The sequence below is a fragment of the Rhyacophila brunnea genome, unplaced genomic scaffold (assembly GCF_057557595.1).
Source record: "Rhyacophila brunnea isolate RB1 unplaced genomic scaffold, BYU_Rbru_1.0 scaffold_19, whole genome shotgun sequence".
In the NCBI taxonomy this organism is placed as follows: Eukaryota; Metazoa; Arthropoda; class Insecta; order Trichoptera; family Rhyacophilidae; genus Rhyacophila; species Rhyacophila brunnea.
In genome coordinates, this window is record NW_028232848.1 from 8,073,784 (window position 1) to 8,080,003 (window position 6,220).

Genomic DNA, 6,220 nt, shown 5'->3' on the forward strand with positions numbered 1-6,220 from the left:
CCATGTAAGTCGTTTTTTGCGACCCGGGTTTCGCCTTTCAGCATCTTCAGGCGATGTGTACACTCACCAAATGTAAACACACACTGACAACGAACACTCTTAACTCTACCTTATATAGTAAATCAATACAATAAAGTAGGTAAAAACTCCATTACCTACCTATCAAGTCAAAGGTCACAAGAAATACAATAAACAAATTATGAATAGTGGAAGTGTCAGTAAAAAACCTATCTTATTAATAACAGTAGAATCGATAGCATATTATTATAATAAATCGTCAAAACCTAAGAATAGATCATTATTCTTTATAAACAATAAAAATACTACACTCAAGAGGTGTAAATCGTCAATTCTTAGAAAAATAAATAATTGAGTTAACTAATGAGATATTAGTCTTTAATAATACTCTTACATGGTACCTACTTTTATAACATTACTTTTAAAAAAACTATACGTATAAACTCACTTAATATATTGTACACGACGCATGAAGATGCCGAAAGCCGAAACCCGGGTCGCAAAAAAACGACTTAAATGGAATAATACAGAGCTTGAATCCATTAGGATTTAAATTCAAATTCCATCAAGTACCTTCGGTCGATAGTATTAAGGGGGGACATGCTCAGCGTAGGTCAAAATGGAGCTTTTTTTCTATTTTCAAAGCATGATCCTGGACATACATTAAACGTTGTAGATAATCTATTTATATAATTTTAAAACCTTATTATCCTTTATATTTATTTTAAACATTTGATGACTGCATAAAGTATTTTTATTACATAAAATAGTATTTTTTTAAACCTCTCGCTCTAATGTTTTAGAATATAGTCATATTTCAGTACATAACTGTGCAGTGGTGTTAAGATTTTTTACATTTATTAATTTTTAAACGCATTTATAAAACCATCAGTATAATTTATATCAACATTATTATAGTGAAATATTTACGATAAAAAATTATATTGATAATCTCTGTGATCCCAAATTTGATAAGAATTAGGCATTTTATTATTCAAAAAATGGGCAAGAATAACACATTTGAAGATAATTCTAAAGATACTCATTATAAGCTATGTCCGCCCTTAATATTAAAAACATATATGTTTTGTTAAAAATCATATAATAGCTATTCCCGAAAACCAGGGATTCGAATATTTTTAATTCCTGTATTTTGGGATCAAGGAATCTCAAGATTTCAGTATTGCATATGTTATTTCTTAAGAACGTTATCATATACCATGGCATAAAGAAATAATTGAGAAATGCTCTTAAAATATTGGGAGTGTTCGTGGAATGCCTTACACATATTCACGATGTAAATTGCGATCAACACAGCATGGAGTAGGTATTCCTAGTTTGGCCATTATTATTGTTAACGGTCCATCGAAGTGACAATCTTTTATTTGGAGAAGCGTAATACTGGATACCATAACCCAGTATACGCGTCCAGATATGTCGTTGATGAAAGGTTTATTCACTGGGACAGCTGGACGCCAGCACAAGTGGGCGCCGCACTGTCGAATGAAATAACGTTCATTTATGAAATAAATAGACGTTCGTTACGATTTGATACAGAAAATAGACGAGGAAATAATAAGTTTGCGCAAAATAATGTTTTTTTTTTATTTCGGATTGAGAATTATTATGCCTGACGCTTCACATAAAAATAAAAGAACTCTCTTCTCGTTGGAACTTAAACATATGCACAATTAAATCATTATTTACGTGTGCATATGTAAATTCTCACCAAGTATTAAATACTATAATAAATAAGTTTTTAATATATATTTTAAAAGTTCCTATAAGTCACGAACGTCTATTTATTTTCGATTTTCATTCAATAACGTAGCGCCAGTTGTCCCTGCGCCGAATCGTCCTAGACCCAAGGCTTATGCTCACATATGTTTGTACGTTACCCACGGTGGAGTCGTGAGTCGCAGGTTCGTATCCCCGCATCCGGAAAATTCAAATTTTCAATTTACCCCGTTTGTTCGGCCCATTGCAAGTTCGAATGGGTTGGGCGAATGACTTGCAAAAATTGAAAAAGTTCGTTTTATAATTTAATGTGAGTGGTTTTTTAGGTTTTCCTATCGATGTAAGGAGTGTTTTGCTCTCGTGTTAATGTATACGCTATATATACCTATATTCTTTTTCTCAGTTCATGTCCGCATCCATAGTTGGAGTTTATGGACACCACAAATGACTTCAAGAATCTTCGAATGTGATTTCCCAGGTCATGTAATTTTCAGCATATTCTGGCAACTCCACCATATACACAATGTGGGTGTTGTTTATCGACATTCCAGGGCACCAAAATTTTAAAGGCGGATCAGGTTGAGTGGGTTGAGTTTCCGTGGCAACATCGCATCTTTACTTTTCATGCGATGAGTGGTTGCGTGGTCCGCCCTCGTGTTTCCTTGTTACTCTTAAAAGCATACCACCCTCAGACTAATAATATAAAGAGAGTGTCTATTGTTCGGCAAAATGAAGCCGTGTTTCTCGCGTACAACGCACAGTAGAACCTCAATTTTGTTATTATTAACTTAACTATGAAACATTATACCATCATGTTGCTTCTCAGTAGAACTACCAAATTTAAACACAACATAGTTAACCATATTTTCTACTAAATTAACTAAAATAATTAACGCTCTCATTATATTTAACACAAAAACAATAAATTTCAGCAACACGTGCTCGCAGTTTTTAAATGAATGTAATCATTCAAATCTATATTTACCGGCGACGTTTCCAAAAAATATTTAATTCAGGCGTAGAAATTCTATCTTACTCTAACACTCTAACGGTCTAACCCTAACGCATCTTGCGGAGATATAAGCGTGCTGAATCCTTTCTCATTCGCTCTTATGGCTCGTTTTTGTTCAGGCCTTGATACCGCCCCACCGTACATACACATTTATGTAGTTGTCGTTTTTAGTATGCCTTGCAACCCTATAAAATCCGGGGAAGCCGCAATTTACTTTAATGCGACCATGGTTATTACCACGTTTTTCTTAACTCGTATTCTTGTTTATCCAGTACAATTTTTTTCGTGTTTATCCAAGATTTGTATTGGACGATTGAAGATTTTTAACTAACTTTCCGACCAGCTAGACATTTGAAACTTTTAGAATATATCAGAACACGACGACAATGCATTCTTTTAATACTGTTAGCAATCTTTAAGCATAATTGAATTCATGTTCAGTTAATTATTTTTTGTACGGAAAGTTATTTCGGAATAAAATCGTAAAAAGTAAAACACTATTATTGGTTGCTAAGGGGGTACTAGCAACTAAATTATTAATAATAAATAATAATAATAATAATAATAATAATAATAAACACGTGCTTTATAATGTCAAAATGACATTTCAGTATTCTATATTTATTCAGTATTTATATCAAGTACAAAAAAAGTATTTATTAAGGCTATACCTCAGTTGAGGCATGGTCTAAAAAGATCGTGGCTAGGCGATGCGCGGATTGAGAATCGCGGGTGCAAATGACGCATGCCGAACGAAATATAATTTGTCATATAAATCCAATACGCGTCCATTTAATGTTCTGTTTATTGTTCTATTAGTAACAATAATAATATATTCATTGACATGTTTTCTTTTTAAAGTAAATGGGTGACGTTTTTAGTCATTTTTACACGATTTAAGAATTAATACCGCCGTCGCCATCACGAAACAAATTGACACACCTCTACGTTTGCTCTCAGACTGCCAGCGAGTCCAAAATTTCGTCGCGCCTATAGTAGAAAATTATTTGCCGTTTCACTGAAGTATCGCCTTAATACATAGAATTGTCAACTTTATTTATGATTCAACAGAAAATTTAAAAACGTGGTATATAAAAAGTTATTTTTATCTTGTAATTATTTTTCATCTAGTATACCTTCAATTATTATCCAGAAAACAATAAAAATTTGTCAGTAGACTTGTAATAATAATATGTATTGGAGCTTGTTGTGTTTTAGTATTAGGTGGTTTTTTTTTTGTTGTTGTTTTTTAAGATGCCGTTCCTGACAGCTGGCATCAAAGCTAGTCTCCGGGGCTCTAATGAGTTCCGCCGAGCATTGACAGGTACTGTTAACAACATTACAGTAATCAGAGCATACATTCCAGATTTAGGTTAGATAATAAAATAAGTTGCTCTGCTAATGTGTCTGTAACCCGAAATAACTACGAAAGTATATACATTTGGAATACATGAAACTTTATTTAGGTAACTAATACAATAACAGTGGATGAAGAAGACGAACTTTTTGCATTATAAAATTTTATAACACCCACGATGACCGGGCGGCTATAATGAAGGCTCCCAGATTTATATCATGAGTCTGGAAAAATACACATATTGTTTTTTCAATGTACCTACATAATAGGTTGAGCAAATGGCTAACATCCGTTTCTCGTAAAAACAAAATCTATTAATACAAACCTCAACTAAGTCAATATGATCTTCTTAGTCGATTTGATAACTATATTACTGGAGACATCATCATCAGCCGCTGTCGATCCATTGCTGGATGGCCTTCCCTACCTCCCTCCACTCTCTCGGTCCCTAGTTTTTCGCTACTATGAATATCCACCGAACTTTATAAGTTCGTCTATCTAGCCATGGTCGTTAATTGCCCCCTGTGGGTCTATTCTATACTTATCGAACACTAAATTGATAAATAGTATCAAACTTAGGGTAGGTTTGTATCAAAATATTAGCACTTATTGTAACAATTACACGAAGCCGGTTTTTATTGTTGCAATAAGTGCGATATTTTAACAGCAGCAAGATAGGTGCTGTTAAAATATAGCACATATTGCAACAATAAAAACCGGCTTCGTGTAATTGTTACAATAAGTGCTAATATTTTGATACAAACCTACCCTAAGTTTGATAATATTTTTCACTTTATCACTTTAGCGGTCGATAAGCATAGAATAGACCCACTGGATATCATTGTATGGCAGCTGACACTCAACTTCTTAGCGACCTCTATCATATCGCGTAGTCCTGTCCTTTCCTATATTCATTGGTTTGTTTCGTGATCTTTCCTCGTTATGCTCAACATGCACAATTCCATGCCAGATTGCGCTACTCGTAATTTATGAATTTCTTTTGTTTCACTCGCAATCATGAGAATTGGCAGCACACCTTGATTGAATACTTTAAGCTTAGGTTACTTTAAAGGCACTATTTAGGCGCCCAAATGCGTTCCATGCCAGTTTCGGTCGGTGAGCAATCTCATCATGCATATCACCGTCAATTGACATTTTTTGTTACCAGGATACATAGATAGCAGTATTAAATCCACCTATCGAAAGTCTGCATTTTTCAATGTAACTACCGCATCGCAGGATATATGCTATGTTTCGTGATGCTGTATACCGTGCGGTTAACATATTTGATAGTACCATTAGGATTGATCTATTTTTCTCAAATTCTGTGCTTTAAACTAACTTCTAAACGGTACAAATGATAACTTCGCCATTTTTGGTAGTATTGAGCTGTGTCTCTTATGACTATCTTAGAAATCGGGAACATCAGTTGCTTGTCTTCTCAAAGTACAGAACTAACCTGCCATCGGTAATGTCAATTAGGAGGGTACTAACTGTGTTCAACCGAATCGCTACGGATATTGATATATTCCATTTGCGTGAGGGTGACTTCAGTAGACGTTGTTTTATAAATTGTTTAAAAATCGGCTACTTATTAATATTACATATTTTTATTTATTCTTCCGATTACACTGTTTTTCGTGTATGTACATATTGTAAATACTGTTATATATGTACCTATTTTTATTTTTCCCAAGTCACGTTGTGAACATCTAGAATTTGTCATTTGTAAAATTTACTATATTTAAAATAAATATAATCGGGGCACGAAGCTGCAAATTTCGATCATGGTGCCAGTTATTGCTTATTCTTCGAATACAAACGAACGAATATGAACTGTTGATGAAAATGTTGATTGTTGTAAAATTCTAATACATTAATTAATTTGAACGAAATATTAAATCTAAAATCTTCATTTACTGCAAACAGGTTAAAGCGTTGCATTCGCAGATATTCAATAACTATCACTACCATTATAACTCGCTGTTAAGTGCCCCGGTCTGACTATAGTCGGCCTTGATATCTAGCTTTCTCTCGCTCAACGCCATTCCGAGTAGGTTTGTTTTCTGTTAAAACTATCAAACCTCGTGCTAATG